At 48.1% G+C, this 22,053-nt stretch overlaps 1 long non-coding RNA gene across 1 annotated transcript; it reads left to right on the plus strand.

Annotated features, from left to right (window-relative positions):
- The first annotated feature begins 14,611 nt into the window (after positions 1 to 14,611).
- Positions 14,612 to 19,784, plus strand: LOC120638861. The gene is made up of 3 exons (XR_005660871.1): positions 14,612 to 14,806; positions 16,830 to 16,958; positions 19,684 to 19,784. It is a non-coding gene; the product is annotated as an uncharacterized LOC120638861 (long non-coding RNA).
- Positions 19,785 to 22,053: the final 2,269 nt, after the last annotated feature.

Raw genomic sequence — 22,053 nt, forward strand, 5'->3', positions numbered from 1 at the left:
CCCATTTATTTGGTTTATTGATCATTGGCTTATTGATTATCGATTGACTGGTTTATTGATTGATTCGTAAATAATACGAATTTATTCGTATTAATCAAATCTACTCTCTTGCCCTTTTAACTACCCTTTTCTCTCTCCCTTCGGTGTTCCCTTTTCACTTTTCACCTTCTAAGGACTTTGCTACTCACCCCACCCCCAGTCCCTCAGCACTATCATCCATATGCTGATCATCTGTTTCTTTCCTTACCTGCAATTTATTTCAATGCCTGCTTCTCTGACTAGACTGTACACTCCTTGAGGGCAGAAATTGTTTCTACCCACTTTACTATACTTTCACATATGCTGAATGCAATGCCGTACAGAATAAGGGCTCATTAAATTCCACTGATTTAGTGACTGATTGTTTAGTGTATTTCCCTTCCTCAAGAGCGGAAAATGTGTCTTTTCCTTCCTCACAGTCTGACCCGCAACCGCTTCTGTCAGTGCTCAGCGTAAAGCAGACCCTGAGTCCCTGCCCTGGATGATGGTGACGAGAGTCTTGGCAGAACTTGGACTTCCCTTGGGGGCACGGTTCGTGGAAGACATCTACAACAGCAAACCCATCTAGGGAGGCTTGAGGAAGACACCGTTTGGGAAAAATCCATCCTGGAAACCGTCTCCACTGGAGCTCAGAGCTGTGAAGGTGAGGCTTGCGCTTCCTTTCCCTGTTTTAGGGGACTATTGGGGGGGAATTAAACAGGTCAAAAGGCTAAAAAGGCCCAGGATTTTCCCTATACTTATTAGTCCCCGGGGGGGAAACAGCAGCAGAGGAAAGGAGACGGAGGAAAAGTCAGGGGGCAGAAGAAAGGAGACTGAGGAAAGAGGGCAGAGGAAAGGAGACCAGAAAGGGGACCGAGGAAAGAGGGCAGAGGAAAGGAGACAGGAAATGAGTCAAAAGGAAAGGGGACAAGAACAGAGGCAGAGGAAATAGGTGCTGTGGGTATGAATGAAATACTGAAGTATTATGATGGATTTTGGATGGTCAAGATCAGAACGTGAATCAATCACAAAGGCTTCCCAGAATGAATGGGGTTTTAAGAAGTCTTTTCAAGGGAGGTGAAAAATTAATCAGAAAAGACCCCCTGGAGGAAGTCTTGAAGATGGGGAGAGTGGTCTGCTGGACGCAAAGTGGGAGGCGGTACCAAGCAGAAGGGAAAACGGGAGCAAAACGTGCGGCTGGAGAAGCGATGAGAATGAGGCATAGTGAGTTAGTGGGTTTGAGAGAAATGAAGGAGGCAGGTTGGGTTGTAGTGGGAGAAGAATGAAGAGAAGTAAGGGGGAGCGAGCTGATTGAGTGCCTTAAAACTAACGGTCAGGAATTTCTGTTTGATGTGGAGGGCTTTGACCAGTGGGGGTGACATGCGCAGATCAACATTTTAGAGAAACGATCCGGGCAGCAGAGTGAAGTTTGGTACGAAGCAGGGGAGAGACTGGAGGCAGGGAGGTCAGTGAAGAAGCTAACGCAAGAGTCGAGTCAGGGAATGACAAATGCCTGGAGGGTGGTGGAAGTTTGAATAGAGAAGAAGGGGCAGAATCTGGAAACGTTGTAGAGGAAGGCCCGAAAGGACTTGGCGGCAAACAGAATCCGGGCTTGAAAGAGGAGTTGAGGAAGGTACATGGAACAGATGCGAATTTGCTTGGCCTCCAAGCAACCTTCTTCGATCGTATTCTACCAGTTGAAAGGATTGTTTTCCAGCACACCAGTGGGCCACATCCTCCGAATGGTTCCCACAGTCGGGATCTGATCGTTCAGCCCGCCTGCTAGTCTTCTGATGCAGATAGGAGCGACCCAGATGGGACCGGATCTCAGGTCGTTGAAGCGGACAGAAAGAGATGGGCCCGGAATTGGGATGTTCCCCATCATCCCTTCGTGGGCCGAACTGGCAGAGCCCAGGCTGAACCCGGGTTGTTTGTGTGTTGTTTTGTTTCGGCTCCCCCTGATTTTGTGGGCTTGTGAGGTTGTTTATCGTGCCGGAAGAAAAGTTTCCCTGAAACAACGCTCAGGTATTCTAGAACATATACGTAAAAAAAAGGATCTTTGAACATACGTAGAAATTCGCTACGAGGAATTTCCTTGGAGCTATTTCTAGGATTAACATACGCATGTCTCCTCCCACTGTTTCGGGGGGAAAGGTTGTTGACTTCCGGTTTCGCTGTCAAATATATCTTTCTAAAATATAAAAGGTTTTGCCTCTTCTAAGTCAAGATGTGACATCTTAAATGAAAAATCTGAGCCCTACGTAGTCCATATACATTCCGAATAAATGTTACCTTTATGAGCTTGGGAGATGTGGAGAATGGCAATCCAAGCGTACGTGGTGCAGGTGGGGATGATAATCACAATGAATGTGATTAATTAACTAACTATATGTCAAGCACTTTACTAAATGCAAGGGTAGATTCAATGCAGTCGGATCAGACACAGTCCCTTTCCCACATAAAGCTCGCAGTCTAAGGGGGAGGGAGAAAGAACTGGGGCACAGAGAAATTAATTGGCTTGCCCAAGGTCACACAGTACCCAAGTGATGGAGCCAGAATTAGAACCCAGATCTCAGTCATTCATTTATTCATTCAGTTGTTTTTACTGAGCGCTTACTGTGTGCAGAGGACTGTACTAAGCGCTTCGAAAGTACAATGCTCTGCACATAGTAAGCGCTCGATAAATACTATTGAATGAATGAAAGTATAATCTGGCAATAAAGAGAGACAATCCCTCCTCACACCGAGTTTACACTCTAGAAGGGGAGAGCCAGACATCAAAACAAGTAAACAGGCATCAATGTAAGTAAATAGAATTATAGATATATACACATCTAAACAAATAAGCAGGGATCAATATAAATAGAATTATAGATGTATACATATCGAAACAAGTAAGCAGGCATCAATATAAATAAATAGAATTATAGACATGTACATATATGCACAAGTGGTGTGGGGAGGGGAGAGGGAGATAGAGCATTCTCAGCCCTGCGGTCCCTCTACTAACAATAATAATAATAATAATGTTGGTATCTGTTAAGCGCTTACTATGTGCCGAGCACTATTCTAAGCGCTGAGGCAGATACAGGGTAATCAGATTGTCCCACATGAGGCTCCCAGTTAATCTCCATTTTCCAGTTGAGGTAACTGAGGCAGAGAGAAGTGAAGTGACGCCCACAGTCACACAGCTGACAAGTGGCAGAGCCCAGGATTCGAACTCATGACCTCTGACTCCCAAGCCCGGGCTCTTTCCACTGAGCCGATGCTTCCCTGATGTTGGGGAAGGTCTCTAAGGTGTCCAGAGCGGTCCCTAAAAATTCAGGACTGCCTAGTGAAGGTGGGAAACATGATCATCATAGTTCAAATGTTGGGATGCACGTTCTGAACTTTCGGGATGCACGTTTTGAAGTGTTCAAAACCTTTAAACATTGATTTGAATGAAGGTGGGAAGATAGTTCTGAGGCCTCCATATAATCAAGTCTTCTCGCCTGCTGGGAGGGACACTGGGTGCATTGACCTACCTAGCTGGTAGTAGGGGAATTTGTTCTTTACCACGCTGTCTTTACTCTCCTGGATCTCTGTACCGTTAAGCCGCCGCCGTTAAGACTTCCCTGTCTGTGTTCTAGAGGGAAATGGGGGTCGGTGCAGTGGGGAGGAAGGAAGGGGCGAGGGAGGGGAGAAAGCAGAGGTGAAGAAAGGGGAGACAGAGGGAGGGGGAGAAGCATCCTAATCTGTGCCCAGATGGTCTGGATTATCCAGTCTCTAAGGAACATCAGACTCCTACCCCTATGTCCAATTATAAATCATTTTCTGGGTGATCACCAGCAGAGAAAAAGCACAGTCTGGGATAGGATCCCTGTCCGGACATCCCTGCCCAGACCCCAGAAGAAGCGCGGGTCGATCTGCAATAGTCATTATCCTTCAGGGAACTCTGCCTCTCTGAACGGTTACTCGGTGTCCTCGGCAGCAGGAAGGAGGGGAAGGTCTGGAGTCCATTTCCGGCAGCTGGCTAGGAGCTGTTTTCCTGCCGTTCGCATAAACAGAGTTTGTCAGCTGGAGAAGCTTGAAGGGAGCTTGGAGTTGTTTGTTTAAGATCAGAAGACCGCGCCCGGTGCCGTTTCCGGCTCAGATCCACAGTCCACCCAGCCGAGGATTCTGTCTCCTGGCAACAAGGTGCCGGGAGGAGCAACGGGATGGTCGTCTTCCCGGACACCCATCCTCCAGCGTCAGCCTTGACGTAGCGTCATCCGTTACGGACCACTCGCCCATTCATTTATTTAGTGTCGAGTTTGGAGAGCCTGGTTTATTTAGGTAAGTAGGGCAAAAAGAAAAGGAAAATACTTGGAAAATTGGGGGCGGAGCAAATGAGGCCCAGGAGACACGATGGTTCACACTGCGAAGTCCTCAAAAGAAGGAATCGTGTCTTGTGCTTCTCCGGAGTCGTTCCCCCAGACATTTAGAGCTTTGTACTGCATTTAGGGGGAGCGTCCTTGGGAATGTCTTGGTCATCTGGGGTCGGTCTGGCCTTTTGCAATTGCTCAGGCGGACAAGGGGTCACTCTGGGGAGCCAAGTGGAATCACCCACCTTTGCTCTGGAGAGATTCCAACATTTCTGTCCTGTCAATCTCCATAAAACTGAGGCCTCCGATGAAGTCAACAGCTGTACTGTCAACTCAATGCAGATAACTAGGCCGACTCTCTCTGCGTCATCCATAGCCGAACGTGTTGGAGAAACAGCCCGTCGAGCAAATCAATCTTTTAATAATCCCTTGGATTTCTGCCACTCCTTCTTTTTGCATGGGACCTCTGTGATCCTCACAGTAAAATCAGGAGGCAAGAAAGGATATTTATAATTCCCTTCTTATTTTACAGAGGCGGAAACTCTAGGAGGGAGAAGTAAGAGTCGGATGGGAAAAGCCGGGAGATTTCAGTTCTAATTCCAGCTCTGCCACTTGCCTGCTGCGTGACCTTGGGCAAGTCACTTAACTCTGTATACCTTGGTTTCATCATCTGTAAAACTGGAGGTGTAAGATACTTGTTCTCCCTCCCCCCTATTCTGTGAAACCCATGAGGAACAGGGACTTTGCAGACAAATCTGCTTTTATTGTGTCTTCCCCAGCTCTCAGTACACAGCTTAGCACATAGTAAGCATTTACTAAGTATCACAGTTATTCTTAGTGCAGAGATTAGTGACTTGACCAAGGTGCACATCAGGCCTGTAAACAGAGATGGAGTTAAAACCTGAGCTTTGAGATTTCCACTTCTACTCATTTTCCAATGAGCCACATTGCCTCCAGGTGCCCAGTGATCTGAAGGGGTCCTACATAACCTCCAGAGAAAGGTGAGGTTGTTCCTTTTCTTTAAAAAAAAAAAAAAAGCACTTGCTCTGTGTAAAATTACTATTCTAAGGACTGGGGTATGAACAAGTTAATTAGGTTGGACACGGTTCCTATCCCACATGGAGATCACAGTCTAAGTAGGAGGGAGAACAGGTATTTAATTTCCACTTTAGAGTTACAGAGGCACAGAGAATTTGTGATTTGTAAGAAATTGGCAGATCTGGGATTAGTTAGAACTCAGGTCCTCTGACTCCCAGGCCAGTGGATCTATTAGGCCGTGCTGTTCCTCTGTGTTTTTGGAGAGATAGAATCAGAGAAAGCGTGCTGGGACAAAGTCAGGGTGAAGTGGAAGAGACAAATACCCTATTGGCCAAATTACCCTGAGAGGTGTAGGTTCGCGTTGAAACCAGGGTTCAGTCCAATCTCCCAAGTGGATGGAGTAGAGGAGAAATAGCACAGGAGACATCTGAGGAAAGTCGGATGTGAGAGTAGGGAGGAGTAACGGGAAGAGACGGCGGAGATCCGAGGCGTTGGAGCGGGTTGTTGTAAGAGATGTACGGTCTTACTCGCGCGGCTATTGGTCCAGTTTTACAAGATGCGGTTTGAATTTCATCTGGCCCATCCTCTATCTGATCTAGATTCAGCACACGATGATTTTCTGCCCAGTATTTCCCGTTTTAGTCCCGATTCTTCTCCTCGAACAGGTACTGTCACCGAGTTCCTCTGCTTGGATGCGATGTCTACGTTTCCCCATTCCAGACAAGAGGTTACAAAGTCTTTGGAGCAAGTGGGGAGGATCAGAAGTCCCCCAACAAAAAAACCCTAGAATCTCTGGAGCTTGGCATACTTCCACGGAATGTCGCGGACGGCCTCCTGATAATAATAGTAATAATAACGAATTATGGCATTTGTTAAGCGCTATGTGCTTGCGTTAGATGAGGTAATCCGATTGGACACAGTTCCCGTCCCACATGGGACTCAAGAGTCTTTATCCCCATTTTACAGATGAGGTAACTGGGGCACAGAGAAGTGAAGTGACTCAGCCAAGGTCACACCGCAGACGAGCGGAGGAGCCAGGATTAGAACCCCCATCCTCTGACTCCCGCGTCTGTGCTCTTGCCACTAGACCGTGCCGCTGCACATCTGACATCGCCCCTATCGCGTCGCACGCGTCTCCCCATCCGATGTTCCCGAGGGCCATCTGCGGTCACCCTAGTTCTGAGGAAGCCGTGAGGGTCCGCCACGCCCAGGCCAACGGCGGCCAGATGGAGGAGGGCAGGGCCGGACCCAGCCTCGCTCGGAAATCAATTCACCAGTCCCATAAATGAGTCATTGGCTGAGGGGCTTGGCCAGGTCTCCTCCTGGAACCTCCAGAACTGACCGCTCACGGCCCTGGCCTCTCTGGGCTTGGCAGCCCAGAGCCTGGGCAGCATCCTGGCCATTGGTAATCGTGGCAATAATCCCACCGCGTGTTTGGAGGCCTTACAGATTTAAACTATAAAATGACGTAATTGCTTAAGATTTCGCTCCTCTGTCGGAGTTCCCGTTTATTTGTGTCCTAAAGCACAAGGTGACCCGTTGGCTTCTCAGGGCGGATGCGGAATGACTGCGGGGACGAGACGTCCCCACCCACCCCAGAGGATGGATACTCGGATAGTTTAATTTGCTTTTAACTCTTTGTTAAATTGTAACTACTAGCCAAGAGACATTCTGGCCCATTCTTTGGGTCGAGGGACTCGTGAGAAAGGATAATTCCCTATAAAGATGACGTGATACGGTGCTTTGCCCAGAGTGAGCGTTCAAGAAATAGGACTGAATGACTGAATGAAGGGTAACTCCCTGTAAAGACTTAGATTATATCTATGGAGGACGGGATTAATGAGGCAGTATTAAATAAACCCGAAATCCGAGGTGCACAGATTCAGAGTATGTCACAGCGGCAACTGGCATGAGGTGATGTCACTTGAAATCCGTGTTTTTTCAGAAATTTGCCCAAGGCCGCCTGAATCCACCCAATCCCGGAGTGTTTCTCAGACGCCACAGAGGAGGGAGACTGGTCACCGTTAATCAAAGCACCGGAAAGAAACGGTGGCTGGGATCAAATCCATCCAGGACAGGGAGAGTCCAGCTGAAAGCTGGACTCTCTGGTGGAAAACCCTGCAAATGGCTTCCCTAACTGGGAATCCCAAAATAAATACGGTTAATCGTCTGAATCGATTTGAAGTGCACTCCAACTGCCATCTGAATCAACATTCACAAGTTAGGTAGTGACTTTAGGCATGATTCTATTCGGAATTACATTCCTGGAGAGCGGTAAGAAATGTCGAGCAGATGGCCAAGATTCTGAATTATTTTCTGGGAGGGAACGTTTTCCCAAAGACCAGAGCCCAACCCTCCCCCCGCCTTTTTTAAAAAAATGGTACTTGTTAAGCGATTACTATGCACCAGACACTGTACTAAGTACCGGGATAGATACAAGTTACTCAGGTTGGACGCAGTCTTGGTCCCACATGGCGCTCACTGTCTTCATTCTCTTTTTACATATTAGGTAACTAAGGCCCAGAATATTTAAGTGCCTGGCTGCCTTTCCTTCTGGAATCAATAGTGACGGTTCTAATTGCCGTCTTTTCACGGAACAAGCTTTTCTTATGCTGATGTCCCCAGTGAGATGAAAATTACGGTGGCTTTCAGTGCCCAGTTCAGTGCCTGGCACATGGTAAGCTCTTAACAAATGCCATACAAAACGGGGGTCTTAAATCCCCGTGTGTGTTCGGATAAGGACTAGGAATAGTTAGTGCTCTTATTTGTGTTCGGCGAGAGAGTCCCTTCTGAGGCCAAGGAGCCCACGTGCCTTACATTTGGAGGGGAGAATTGCTATTCCATTCCTCTCTTCCCCCAAGACTCTCACCTGACTTCGTATCAAATCAGGACTAGGAACGGGGGAAGGAAAATTTCATCCACGTCCCCAGCCTCGGCTTCCTTTCCTTCTGCCCTGACCCAGTTGCTAGGTCCCTCGTGGCTTTGAGATCTCTAAATAGTTTGACAAATAAGAGTTCACGCCAGACCCAGAGGGGGTCCCAGGGGTCTCTCGGTGGGGAGAATCCCTACACTCTGGATGGTTGGTTGTGTCAGGAAGTCTGTGAAGGGCAACTCTTCTTCAGAAGTTCCCTCTAGGGGAAACCGGAAAGCTCGTCCTAGATGGAGCATTTGACATTTAGGGTACTGGACTGGACTCCCATCGCCACAGCCATCTTGCAGAGTCAGCAGATCAGGCCCCGAGCACCTCTGCCCCCTTAGGATTTCCATTAACACGCAGAGCCACCTGGCCGGTGGGTAGTAGGTGAGGACAGGGTGCTGTCGGGGGGAACGAAAATGAAATCATGCGGGGAGTTCAGTAGTCCCAGGTCCTAAATACTCCATCGGTCCTTTTTTTTCAGACTGCGCCAAACCACATCTGGTATTATTTTACAAGTCGTTTCAGGGATGGTTTGGCCAGAGAACATTGCTTCTCCTGGAGGACCATCAAAAAGGAGCCAGCTGTTGGCCAGATTCTCCAAACAGCCTATTAGGGAAGCCTTCTTACTAACGGTCTCTCTCTCTCCCCGCGGAGGCCTCCGGGCCGGCACCAGAACCTGAGCTGGTGAGTCGGACGTGGGGCCTGCCAGAGTCTGAGTGAGAGCAACCTGACCAGGCCACTGACCACTGCTGCCAGATTCTCTGAGCTTGGCTTCCTCCGCTGACTGAACCCCTTGGCCAAAGGCTGGAGGATTGTGTGCGGGGGGAGGGTTTCGGTTGAGAGGCAACCCCCCGATGGATCTGAAACCCGACGGTCACAGTTGAGAAAGGGCCGATACCCTGCAGGGAACGGTATTGCGAACGTCGCTTCTTTTCTCTGCTTCCATCTGCATTCCAGCGTAATGGGCCTTTTTGGGTTTTCTTGATGAACGAGTCTGAAACGCACAGCCAGAGCAAATTCATTTTGGAGCTTGGGCTGTCCAGAATCATTAGATTTATATTGCTCTCATATCCGTCAAGCGCCTGGACCGGAGGCCCGGGCACAGATAACTTCCCTTCCTGGAGTCAGCGGGAGTTTGGCTGCTGAGGGCGAAGGCTGGGACCTTAGCGTGAGGGGTTGGTTCCAGGCAGGGGGGATTTGGGAGGCTTAGCGTGGGCTCAACTAGTAGCCAGGGGAAGGGGAGAATCTGGCAGAGATCGGGACTGCTCACTCCCGGACTGCTCACTCCCGGACAGCTTCTAGCCAACCCTCCAGCTATCCCCTCCCCTTTCCCCTAACTAACGGCCTCAATCGAATGCGGCCTGTTCGCCGTCCGCGAAACCTGGCTCTCCCCACTGTCTTACCTGTCCCTGACTTTTACCTCCCTCCCTAAACCTCCAGTGCCCCTCCGTCCCCCATTTCTCGCTCCTGATGACCTTCCCATCTCCCTCTGCTCCTTCCGTCCGTAAATCAATATCTGCCTGCCCTTCTCATTAGATTGTGAGCTCCTTGAAGACAAAACTGGGCCTTTTCTTGCATTCTGTGGTCTACTCCCCAGTATCCTCATAATGCCCCACCAATGGGCTCAGCGGGTCTTTGTGAAGAAGACGATGAAGGTTATGATGATGATGTTGGCGGTGGGGGCTAATTTAGCCTTCAGCTCTCATTCCCCACGCACAGTTGGGAATGAAAGCTTTATTGTCCATGACAGATTTTGGCGTGGAGGTCACCTGCCAAGCTGTTTCCATGCCCTTAGGGAAAAGAATTCAAGGATCTAAATCAGCAGAGGAGGTGAGACACAGATTTATTGACTATCAGGGAGGTTAACCACCCCTAGTACACTTTACCAAGAAGGGCTGCAGAGTTTCTATTCCCAGGGTCCTATGCGAAAAGAATACACCCCCATCTGTCCTGGATCATTTATTCCTTGTCTTGCCTGGAGGCAGAGGGCTGGACCAGATGACCCCTTTGGGTCCCCGGGAGCTCCGGGATTCCGGACCCTTTAATTTGCAAGGACTCACTGTTATTAGTGAATTTTGTATTTATTCTCCCCGGGGCTACTCCACCACCACCAGTGTTCAGCTGGGATTAAAACCAAATGCCCGGTGAACCCAGCTGCAGATGTGAACCCGGAAGCTTGCGACCCAGTGCCCCAAAGTTGCTTTCCTCGACAATGAATGTCTCCCTGGAAGGCCAGAATGTTTCCTTTCAGCTCTGCCCATTGGCCGGCTCCCCGGGGCCCGCCAGCTGAATGAACCCTCTTTACTGTCCTAGTTGGAAAGAGCCAGAGAGACTCCATCCAAGAGCTGATGAGGAACAGCTCGGCAGGACCTCAAGAAACGTCCACGGGCCACATCCCCGGCCCCGCTTCTTTTTATACCAAAGATTTTGGGGTAGCCGTTGGATTGCGAGTCAGATTTCAAAGTGAAAGAGAAAGATCTCTGCAAGGCACTGGGTATTTTCTAAATTAATTGACCATCAAATTCTTACTCTCTGCAGCTGGGTTCCATTAGGCAAGAGAAAACTGTTTGGTATATTGAGCTGCCTGAATCAAAGGCTGAGTGGGTGCATTTCTTCTTGGGGAACTGTTTGGCTTAAGCTTTATTTCCAAGCTCATAAAGGGAAACCAATATCTCTGTTGTCCATCTGCTGTCTCTTTTCAAGGAACTTGAAGCACTTCACAATTTGCCATTCCTAGAGGAGGGGAGAAGAAGACCTGGATTGGCCCCAATTTTACCAAAGGAAGGACCGGGGGGTAAGTACGCCGGACGGTTGGTCCCCATGCCTTAATCGCCTTGTGAAAGAGCCAGAATCTCAGCCTGAATCCTGGTGTACAGCCAGGATAGGACCAAGCTTCCTACCAGGGAAAATGTCCAACGATTAATCTGTAATGCGGGGCTCACCCAGCTAGCTCCGCCTGGATCACTCTGGGAAAAGCAGAAATGCTCAGGCCAAGGGAAGGGAAGAGAACGGGAGACCTCAGCCTTTCTGAACCAACACCCAAACCCGTTTAAGGCAGAAGACCTTCACGCTGAACCTTACGAACAGTTCAGTGTGGGAGAAGTCCATTTTTTCAGTCATCTTTACAAGCTTCCTGCAAAAATAGACCATTTAGGGTTTCCTTTCTGCCGTAAGGTCACCGATGACCTCCTTCCTGCCAAATCCAACGGCCTCTACCCCATCCTAATCCCGCTCAAACTCTCCGCTGCCTTTAACACCGTGGCTCACCCCTTCCTCTGGGAAACATGATCCAACCCTGGCTTCACTGTCCTCTCCCGGTCTCCTTTTCTCTCTCCGACTGCTCATTATCAATCTCTTTCGCAGCCTCCTCCCCCACCTCCTACCCCCACACTTATTAAATCTAAAACAGAATTCCTCATTTTCCCACCCAAACCCCGTCCCTCGGCTGACTTTCCCGATACCGACATCCTCCATGTCTCACAAGCCCATAAGCTTGGCATTATCCTCGACTTATCTCCCTCATTTAACCCGCATGTTTAGTCGGTCACCAAATCCTGTCAGTTCTTCCTCTGAGATATCTCTAGACTCTGCCCTTTCCTCTCCATCCAAACTGCTCCCCCGATCCAAGCACTCATCGTATCCCACCTTGACTACTGTATCACTCTCCTCGCTGACCTTCCTGCCTCCCTTCTCTTCCCTCTCCATTCCAGACTTTAACTGATGCCTGGATCATTTTTCTAGGAAAAGTTCAGTCTATGTTTTCCCTCTCTTCAAGAACCTCCAGGGGCTGGCCTTATCGTCACCTTCAAAGCATTTAATTCCTTTGCCCCTCCAATTTTACTTTGTGATTTCCAACGATAATTAGAAGCGGTCTGGTCCTGGGAGTCCGAGAACCTGGGTTCTAATCCCAGCTCTGCCATTTTCCCCCTGAGTGACTTTAGGCAAGTCGTTTGACTTCTCTGTTCCTGAGTCACCTCATTAGTAAATGGAGATTCAATATTTTTCCCTCCCCTTTAGAATGTCAGCCTCATGTAGGACAGAGACTCTCTGAACTATCTTGTATCTAGTAACTAACATTACACTCAATCAATCGTATTTATTGTTTACTGCGTGCAGAAGACTTTACTAAACGCTTGGGAGAATACGATACATCAGAGCTGGAAGACATGTCCCTACCTGCCTTCTGGTGTCTAGCAGAGGGGACAAAACCTAGTAGCAAACAACTTAAATACTGCTGAATGTTTCCCAAGAGCCTAGCAGAGTGTTCTGACGCTGTACGCGGTCAGAAAACGATGTCGATGACAACGATTCTATCACGCCCTTGGATTCTTCCAGCCCATCAGCCAATGATATTTATTGAGCTTCTACTGTGTGCAGAGCACTATCAAAGTCCTGGGAGAGTATACTACAATGGAGTTGGAAGAGGTAAGAATAACATCCTACCCTCAAGGAGCTTACAGTCCACAGGGTGAAACAGGTATTAAAACAAATTACAGGGGGGGAGAATGACTCTGGGACCAGACTTCAGACTTTCCAACCAGAACTCTACGCTTTGTTGACCACAATACCCAACGAGAACTTTACACTTTGCGGAGCACAATATCCAACCACGACTCGACACTTGTTGACAACAAGATAGCAAGAACCTTGAGCAGTAATGACAGAAGCGATAGCAACGACAACAGAAATAATAATACGACACCTTGTCCATTCTAAGTCCTTTGAAATGATGAATTTTATACTCATTAATATAAATATTATCATGGTTATTCCTATTGTATGGTACTTGCCATGTAGAAATCTCTGTTTTAATGGGGGAGAACTCATTTTTATTAATTCAGAAATGGCCCCTGGGGCACAGATGGGCTCCAGTCTAAAGGGTCTGCCACCTGTCACCTAACTTCTCTGTGCCTCATTTACCTCATCTGTAAAATGACTGTAAGACTGTGAGCCTCATGTGGGACAACCTGATTACCCTGAATCAACTTCGGCGCTTAGAACAGTGCTCTGCACATAGAAAGCACTTAACAAATACCAACATTATTATTATTATTGTTAAAGGGGGGGAGGACAGATCCAGAGGGAAATGAATTCTAAACTATACACTGACCATCTGAGCAATCCAAAATTAGAAAACAATTAAAGAAACATTTCATTTCATTATCGATCGGTCCCAACTCTTCACCGCTCCAGATGGACAGAGCTGCCTGGGGATGAACCACCACTGCCATTCCTGAGGTCTAAATGGGCACCACTGCCTGTCCGCTTCTCTTCTACCCTGTCGGGCAGCTGGGAAGAGCCGCACAGCCATCGGTGAGAAAGGAGAGTTGGTCGGGTAATCTGGGTCCTGCTTTGTGTGGTGGCCATCTGAAGGCCCCTCCCCTCCCCTCTACCCTTTGGGCAGGAGCCCAGAAAGTACAAAAGCAAGGCCTCCATCATCATTATCAGTCAATCAATCGAGCGCTTACTGTGTTCAGAACATACTGTGATCACCAACATCCTTCCTAGGGTGGCCGTCTTGGTTACTGTGATCACTGTGGTGGAAACCAACTCCTAACCAGCCTTACTCCATCTTGTTCCGGTCTCCATTTTGCATTAAACTCCCTGGTTTTCCTAAATCACGCTTCCACTACACCCTTGCCCTGTCATCAGTTTCAGCCACGTCCTGCCTTTGGTTATGTAAACAGGAGTCATACTTAGATTCTGTTGTTGGTGTGAAGGAACACCACGCCCACCTCGGACTATACCCTCCCACTTTTCGGGGATGAGGTAGACTCCTATTTTAGGACAATAGGTCATGTCTGTCCTCAACCACATAGATTTATATTTAATATTGCAATTAAAACCCCTTTTGCTTTGTTGCCGTGGCTTGATTTTTTTTTTTTGATTCGACTCTGTCAACACTCCGACATCACTATAATCCCCGACATCATTACCATGGTCTCCGCCATCATCACCATCATCATCATCAACATTACTCCCGTCACCACCATCTTCAACTGGGTCACTGCTGCCGTTTCCACAATCTCCGATATCCGTAATTTGGTCACCGTCATTACCGTGATACCTACGCTCTTACTGCGGCCCTCTGTCATCTTTCCCACGATAACCGTCGCGTTACTATGATCACCAACGTCATCATTACGATCACCGCCTTCGTTACCACAGTCCCGCCATCGTTACCACAGTGACACCAACACAAGGTTTCGGTCAGTGTCATTGTCACTGTCGTCGTTACCATGACCACCAACAACCTTAGTATGGTCACCTTTGTCATTCCCACTGTAACCGCCAGTTACCGGGATCACCAACCGCATCAATACTAGCGTCACCTCCATTTCTTCCCCGAGTCATTTTCACGTTATCAGGATCGCCAACATCATCTTTACGGTCACTGTCTTCATTACCACGGTGACTGTCATCGTCACCAAGATCACCGACATTTTCACCGGTACTTACTGAGCTCTCGTTCTGTGCAGGAGGCCGACAGGTAGGACTTGACGTAAGGCATGATCTCTATACTGGGAGAACTCCTGGGAGAGAACAATAAAACAGAATTAGCGGTCGTATTTCCTGTCTGTGACGAGCAAGCACACACACACACACACACACACACACACACACACACACACAAGCACATCAGTGAATTTCACTGTCAGTAGCATCTTCTAATAATAATAATAATAATAATAATGATGGTATTTGTTAATAATAATAATAATGTTGGTATTTGTTAAGTGCTTACTATGTGCCCAGCACTGTTCTAAGCGCTGGGGTAGACACAAGGGAATCAGGTTGTCCCACGTGGGGCTCACAGTCTTAATCCCCATTTTACAGATGAGGTAACTGAGGCACCGAGAAGTTAAGTGACTTGCCCAAAGTCACAACAGCTGACAAATGGCCGAGCGGGGATTTGAACCCATGACCTCTGACTCCAAAGCCCGTGCTCTTTCCACTAAGCCACGCTGCTTCTCTTGTTAAGCACTTACTATATGCCAAGCACTGTTCTAAGCGCTGGGGTAGATACCAGGTAATCAGGTTGTCCCACACGGGACTCACAGTCTTAATCCCCATTTTCCAGATGAGGTCGCCGAGGCACAGAGAAGTTAAACGACTTGCCCAAAGTCACACAGCTGACAAGTGGCGGAGCCGGGATTAGAACCCGTGACCTCTGATTCCCAAACCGGCGCTCTTTCCACTTAGCCACGCTACGGAAGATTTTTGTAAAGGGGATCGCAATCAGGCAACTCTATGCACATTAGAAGTATAGATCAAATACTCTTTCACATATTACATGTGGCTGGAATTAGTGACAGGTGATTTGGAATGAAAGAAATGAATAATGAATTCCGAGAATTCCTTGGAAAGCCTCTTGATACTCTTGTCCCCCACACGCCACATCCCATAGATGAAAGGATAGTTCCATTTCCCTGGAGTTTATTCTCTTTTCTATGGCGCTTTTAATTCTCCCCGCCCCCCAGGATCCCCAGTATCCCCATCTGCATCCCTCCCAAACTGCTGCTAACCTCACTGATGATTTTGTTGGTAAAATGAAAACCATCAGCCGTGGATTCCCCATAGTCCCTGCCCACCAATCTCTTCTTCAACATCTCAGTACCCCCTCTTCATCCTTCTCTTGATTCTCTGTGGTTTCTCAAGAGGAGACACCAACCGCCCCCCCACCCCACCACCGCCTGCTCTCTAAATCCACTCCCTTCTTGGGGCCTCTGACCCCCTTCTCTCTCACCCCTAAACAACACTTCCTCCGTCTCTGCTTCCACAGGGCCATCTTCAGCCTTACATTACGATGGCTCCATCCCTCCTACCTTGGAACGCACTCATCTCCTCCATTCATTAAGGCCTCTTTGAATCACACAGCCCCTCCAGCCATTTCCCCATTCTCCTCCTCCTGTTTCTGCCCCAGACCCTTGGGGCAGATCAGGTACACACACATATTTTATTGTTGAACCATGGTTACATGAACAAAACCAGTGCCCGTTGCTATCCCAAATTAAGAATTTAGATGGACCTTGTTGGGTTTGCGCTGGCTTCAAATTAAACAAAATGCGGGAAGGAAGTGGTCCATGTTGTCTTAATAATTTGGTAGTGGCATTGGGTTGGGTTGTCCTGTGCAGAGATAGATTTTTGACCACGGAACTGGGTTTTCTTGTGAACCTCTAGATTGACCAGGAAGCTGCCTGAGTGAGATCCCACTCATCTCTTCGGCTCCCCGTTCCTCGCTTAAAGCAAAGGAGGTGTAGCCTGATGTGGAATCTGTTCCCCTTCTTCTTCCTTTGACTAGAACGCAACTACATCCAAAAGCTTCACAAACCTTAGGCCCCATGCCGACTTAGCCCAGAAACCCCAAATTCACATTCCTTCGAGTGAGTTGTTGACACTAAAGCCCCCTTCTGCTCCCCAAATGCTAGCTTTCTTGACTACCGCTTGTGATCACACTTTTCAGCCATGAAAGGCTCAAAGCTTCTGGTTTCTTCCCTCTGTTTTCTCCCCAGTCTTTCGAGTCGGGGACGGGGGAGAGAGGAAGGAAAAGATCTAAGAATGAAGAGCCCGCAGCAAAACCAGTAAAACTGGGCACAGATACCGTCTGAGAGCAAGGATCAAAGACACCGGCCACAAGACGGGTGTGCTGACATGAGACTTCGGGGGTGGGCTGTGGGGTGGGGCTCGTGGGATGTGGTGTGAACACATCATCCGCATAGTGCTGTGCCCACAAGCATTGGACTTGGTGCCAGACACGACGCGTCTCTCGGAGAGATCATGTCCGAAGAGAATATCCCACTAGAAAAATGCAAAGCTCTTGAGGTCTGTACACAATCCTAGTTTGGTCGGCTCATTAAAAGAGATGACAGAGATAAGAGGGATAACAGAAGACCGACCCTTAGGAAGGAAAAAAACCCTACTGTACAACTTTATAACTCTTGATGTGTTCTTGCAGCTATACCGGTCCTAGCTATAATAATAATAACAATAGTTGTGACATTTGTTAAGTGCTTACTACATGCTAAGCATTGTAATAGAGCTGACCTCCTCCAAGAGGTCTTCCCAGACTGAGCTTCCCCTTTTCCCTCTGCTCCCTCTTCTGTCCCTCTATCCCCCCCTTCACCTCCCCTCAGCTAAGCCCCCTTTTCCCCGCCTTTCCCTTTGCTCCTCCTCCCTCCCTTCCCCTCCCCTCAGCACTGCGCTCGTCCTCTCATTTGTATATATTTTTATTACCCTATTTATTTCGTTAATGAGATGTGCATCACCTTGATCCTATTTATTACTATTATTGTTTCAATGAGATGTACATCCCCCCGATTCGATTTATTGCTATTGTTTTTGTCCGTCTCCCCCGATTAGACTGTAAGCCCGGCAATGGGCGGGGATTGTATCTGTTGCCGATTTGTACATTCCAAGTGCTTAGTACAGTGCTCTGCGCATAGTAAGCGCTCAATAAATACTATTGAATGAATGAATGAATAATACGCGCTGGGGTGGATATCGGCAAATCAGTTGGAAACACTCCCCGCCCCACAGGGTGTTCACAGTCTTGATCCCCATTTTACAGTTGATGCAAACGAGGCACAGAGAGTTTAAGCGATCAGCCCGAGGTCACACGGCGGATAAACGGCGGAGACTCAGGTCCCTCTGACTTTCAGGCCCGCGCTCTATCCGCTAAGCCATGCTGCTTCTCTATCTCCTTCAGAGTCTTATATAATAATACCTGCTAAGAGCTTAAAACTATGACAACCGCCTGAACGAGCTCCGTGGTAGATACAAGAAAATCAGATTGGACACAATTCCTGCCCTGTATGGGGCTCGCAGCCTAAGAGGAAGAAGAGGAATTTTATCCCCACTTCTTAGGTGAGGAAACCGAAGCCCAGGGAAGTTGGATGACTCCGATCAATCCGTAATATTTACTGACCAATTACCGTGTACACGATACTGTACTAAACGTTTGGATGAGTATTCACTTGGTTGATAGACATAATCCTTCCCACAAGGGGCTTTCTGACTAGAGGGGGAGACAGACTTTAAAATTAATCACAGAGAGGAGAAATGGGAGGGTATAGGGATATATACCGCCCGCTCCGCCCCAGCTCTCCCTCTCGGCAACTTCGACACGTACTTAATCTCGTCGTCTCTGGTCACTGAACAAGCTTTACCCTCACCAACTCTGAAATCCCTCCAACCAACCACAACCTCCTTACCTGCCTTCTCTCCCACACACCTATTCCCCACAAATCTGTCCTGTTCCTCCCCAGAGACCTGCAATCTTTTGACCCCATCCAATTTTCTCAAGTCATCCTACCCCATTTATCCTCCGTACCCAAACTCTCTTCCCTCGATGACCAAACTGACCCTCTCAACACCACCCTCTCTACTGAACTCACCGCGCTCGCTCCCCTTCATCGATCTCATACCACTAGGTCGCAGCCCCGGATCATGATGCTGAGTAATTTGAGTGGGTGGTAGAGGATGATGACGTTAGATTTAAAGGAAAGAGAGGGATGAAAGGAGTAGAATTGAGGGGATTGGTTCTCTTTATTGCTGAACTGAACCTTCCAATCGCTTAGTACAGTGCTCTGCATACAGTAAGCGCTCAATAAATACGACTGAATGATTGAAAGGTGCAAATGATAAATTCTTAGCGCTATGGCAGGTGAGGTTTACAGCTGGATATTCGGTCGGGGAGAGGTCAGGGCTGATGGAAAAATGGCTGCGTTAGACAATAAGGTTCCATCTCCCAATTCAGCTCCATCCAGCTACTGGGTCTAGGAATCTGGGACCCTTTGCCTCTTTTTCCAACCTTAGAGTCTGAAGGAATGAAAACCTGCCTCTAACTAGCCCACGCCTAGGTAGAGTCTACGGGAAAACGCAGGTCACGGCAACGGACTGCTTTTCACCGCGTCTGTGATTCACCCTTTCCCGGGGGCCGGTTGCACCCACGCGGGTCCAGAATGGATAGCGGGTCTGGACTCAGAGCTGGTTAAGGAAGCTATTTCTGATTATTGAACTCCCCATCGATTATTAGAAACACATTTATTTATCTTTGGCCATCATGAAATAGATAGGCCTCTATTACATAGCTGTTAAACCCCAGCAAATGCTGTTTATTAGAAACACATTTCCTGGAATTTACCAAAATGATTGTATATGTATCTGTTGCGGAGATCTTGAAACTCTACCGTCTGTGCTAAAAATATATTTGTTGAGTCTGCAGGGATGAGAATAGCTATAGGGGTCTCGAGTCAAGACCCGGTAAATCCCAAAGAAATAGCTGCTCCAAAATAAGGCTAGGTCTATCCGGCAAAAACCTTCACTTGCTTCCTGTATTTTTTCATTTGATTCTACATGGCAATGAAGAATATAATTTGGGAAGACGCACATGGTGAGAACCAGCATGGTCTATCGGCCTGAGAATCGAGAGGCCTAAATTCTAACCCCAGCCCTGCCGCTTGCCCACCTGTGGCCTTGGGTGAGTCACTTAACTTCTCTGTGCCTCGGTTTTCTCATCTGTACATTTGGCACTAAATACTTCTCCTCCCTTCCCCTTATAATGTGAGCCCCAGGGACTGGGTGTGATCACCTTATAATCTAACCCAGTGTGAGCCTCATAGTTAGCACTTAAATACCACAGCTATCAGGATTAGAGCTTTACAGGATAGCCAGTTTTCAACACGTGGTCCCAAGTCCCATCTCTCCGCCTGCCCTCATCCATCCGCCCGCTCCATCCCCAGTCACCCACTCTGATCCCCATTTTGACCCATCGCCCACTGTCGCTCCACCGCCATACCTACGCGACCGGAAGGGGCTGATCCAGCCTGGCCGGCATCTCCTGAGGAGGAAATGTATGGGAGTCGGTTCCTGAGGCCTTCTTTGTTCCGGACCCTCAAGGCCATTCTCGCAGAGTCTAAAACTGGTTTGGTCTTGTAGACGTGGGTTTAGGCGGGGAGGGTCCAGAGGCCAACTGAAGAGCTAACACTGTGCCTCATCTTGGCTCCCGGGCCAGGATTTCTAGATGGTTTGGAAGGCAGTCTTTCGACATGGCTCCATCATCACTAGGGGCCTCCACATCTACCCCAGCTGGGGGGTGTCAAACCGAAGCCCTTAGGACGTAGTTTTGAAATATATGACCCGGAAAGATGAGCAATACGGAGCAGATTTAAATTGCTGCCTCCACCTCCTCATCAGAAATGTCAACAGGCTCAAGAGGCGTCTAGCGATATCTACGGAGCTGGATCCACGGTAGGTTAGTGGAGAGACCGTCAGAGACGTGAAAGGAAAAAGGAAAGATCGATCCGGCACCGTGAGAAGGCACATGGAGGGCAGTCAACCTACAGTTCCTCCCGGCACCCTTTGGGGCCCTAAGCAGACTCACAGAATCCTGGGTGAGAAAAACCACTGATTTCACAGATACATTCCTTAACATTCAGGAAAACAAGATTCAGGTCTCTGATCTACAGGGCTGTGGTTGCTAAGTAATCAGAAAATCACAACATTTCTAAAGGCTTGGGAAATTTCGCGTTACCTGCATCCGAGCCAACAGTGAGTGTTTGGTGATAACCTCTCAGGCACACAGAGCTCTCTGGGGGGAATCTCACGGTGCGTATGATTCATGTTCCATTTCTCTGGTGGCTAAAATAATCGTTTCCTTTTTCCTCCCCCAAAGTGGGAGACAGGGTGTTTGGATCTTGGTGGACAGCTCAGCGAGCAGCCAAAAGGCCATGTTTCGTGACATGGGAGCGTTTCACTGGTTTATTTTTCACATATGCAGAAGAGCCTAGAGATCATGGCTGGAAATTGGGCCCGCGGGACTAGGATGAAACGGTCATCATTCCATTCACACACAGTTGCTGGCAGGAACCCTCTTTGGAAGGCAGAAGCTGAAACGTGTTTCCTTTCTCTCCTCTTCCCCTTCTCGTGAAAATGTTGACTTGGGATCTTAGTGGTTGTGCAGGACAACCGAATGGGGCCGACTCCTACCCAATCCGGATCTGGTGTTGGACAAAGAAAAGGGGCCCCGAGATCAGTCTGGTAGAAAACGGGCGCCCAGGTCTACGCAAGCCAAAGTGAAAAGTTTCTCCAAAGATTTCAAGCGTAAAGAATCCCTTTGTTCCAATTATTTAGCTGTACCATGTTGTTTTAGATAATAAAAATGCTAATAATGAAAATGGCATCCGTTAGGGACGTTCTATCGATCTAGCAATCCATCAGTGGTATTTATTGAGCACTTACTTTATGCAGAGCATTGTACTAATTACTTGGTAAGCACTTTACAGATATTATTCTTATTATTACAATAGAATTGATAAGCACAATGCCCTGCGGTCCAGAGGCATTGAAATAAATTACAAATAGGGGAAATGGGCGAGTATAAAGACATGAACGTAAGTGCAGTGGGGCTGAGGGCGGGGTGAATATCCAAGTGCTCAAGAGGAGCAGAACGAAGAGCAGAAGCGACGGTAGAAAGAAGGGAAAATAAGGACTTAGGGAAGGCCTCTTGGAGGAAATTACGATTTCATTAGGGCTTTGAAAGTGGGGAGAATGGTGGATTGTTGGATATGAAAGAGCACGGAGATTCAGGCCAGAGAGATGATGTGGGCGAGAGGTCGAGATTGAAAGAGAATAGGTTGGTGTTGATGGAGCAAAGGTAGGAATACATCGAGGTAAAGTCGGAGGGGGAGAGATGATTGAGTGCCTTAGAGCCAGTGGTAAGAAGTTTTTGTTTTTTGG

This window comes from Ornithorhynchus anatinus, chromosome 15, assembly GCF_004115215.2.
Source record: "Ornithorhynchus anatinus isolate Pmale09 chromosome 15, mOrnAna1.pri.v4, whole genome shotgun sequence".
In the NCBI taxonomy this organism is placed as follows: domain Eukaryota; kingdom Metazoa; phylum Chordata; class Mammalia; order Monotremata; family Ornithorhynchidae; genus Ornithorhynchus; species Ornithorhynchus anatinus.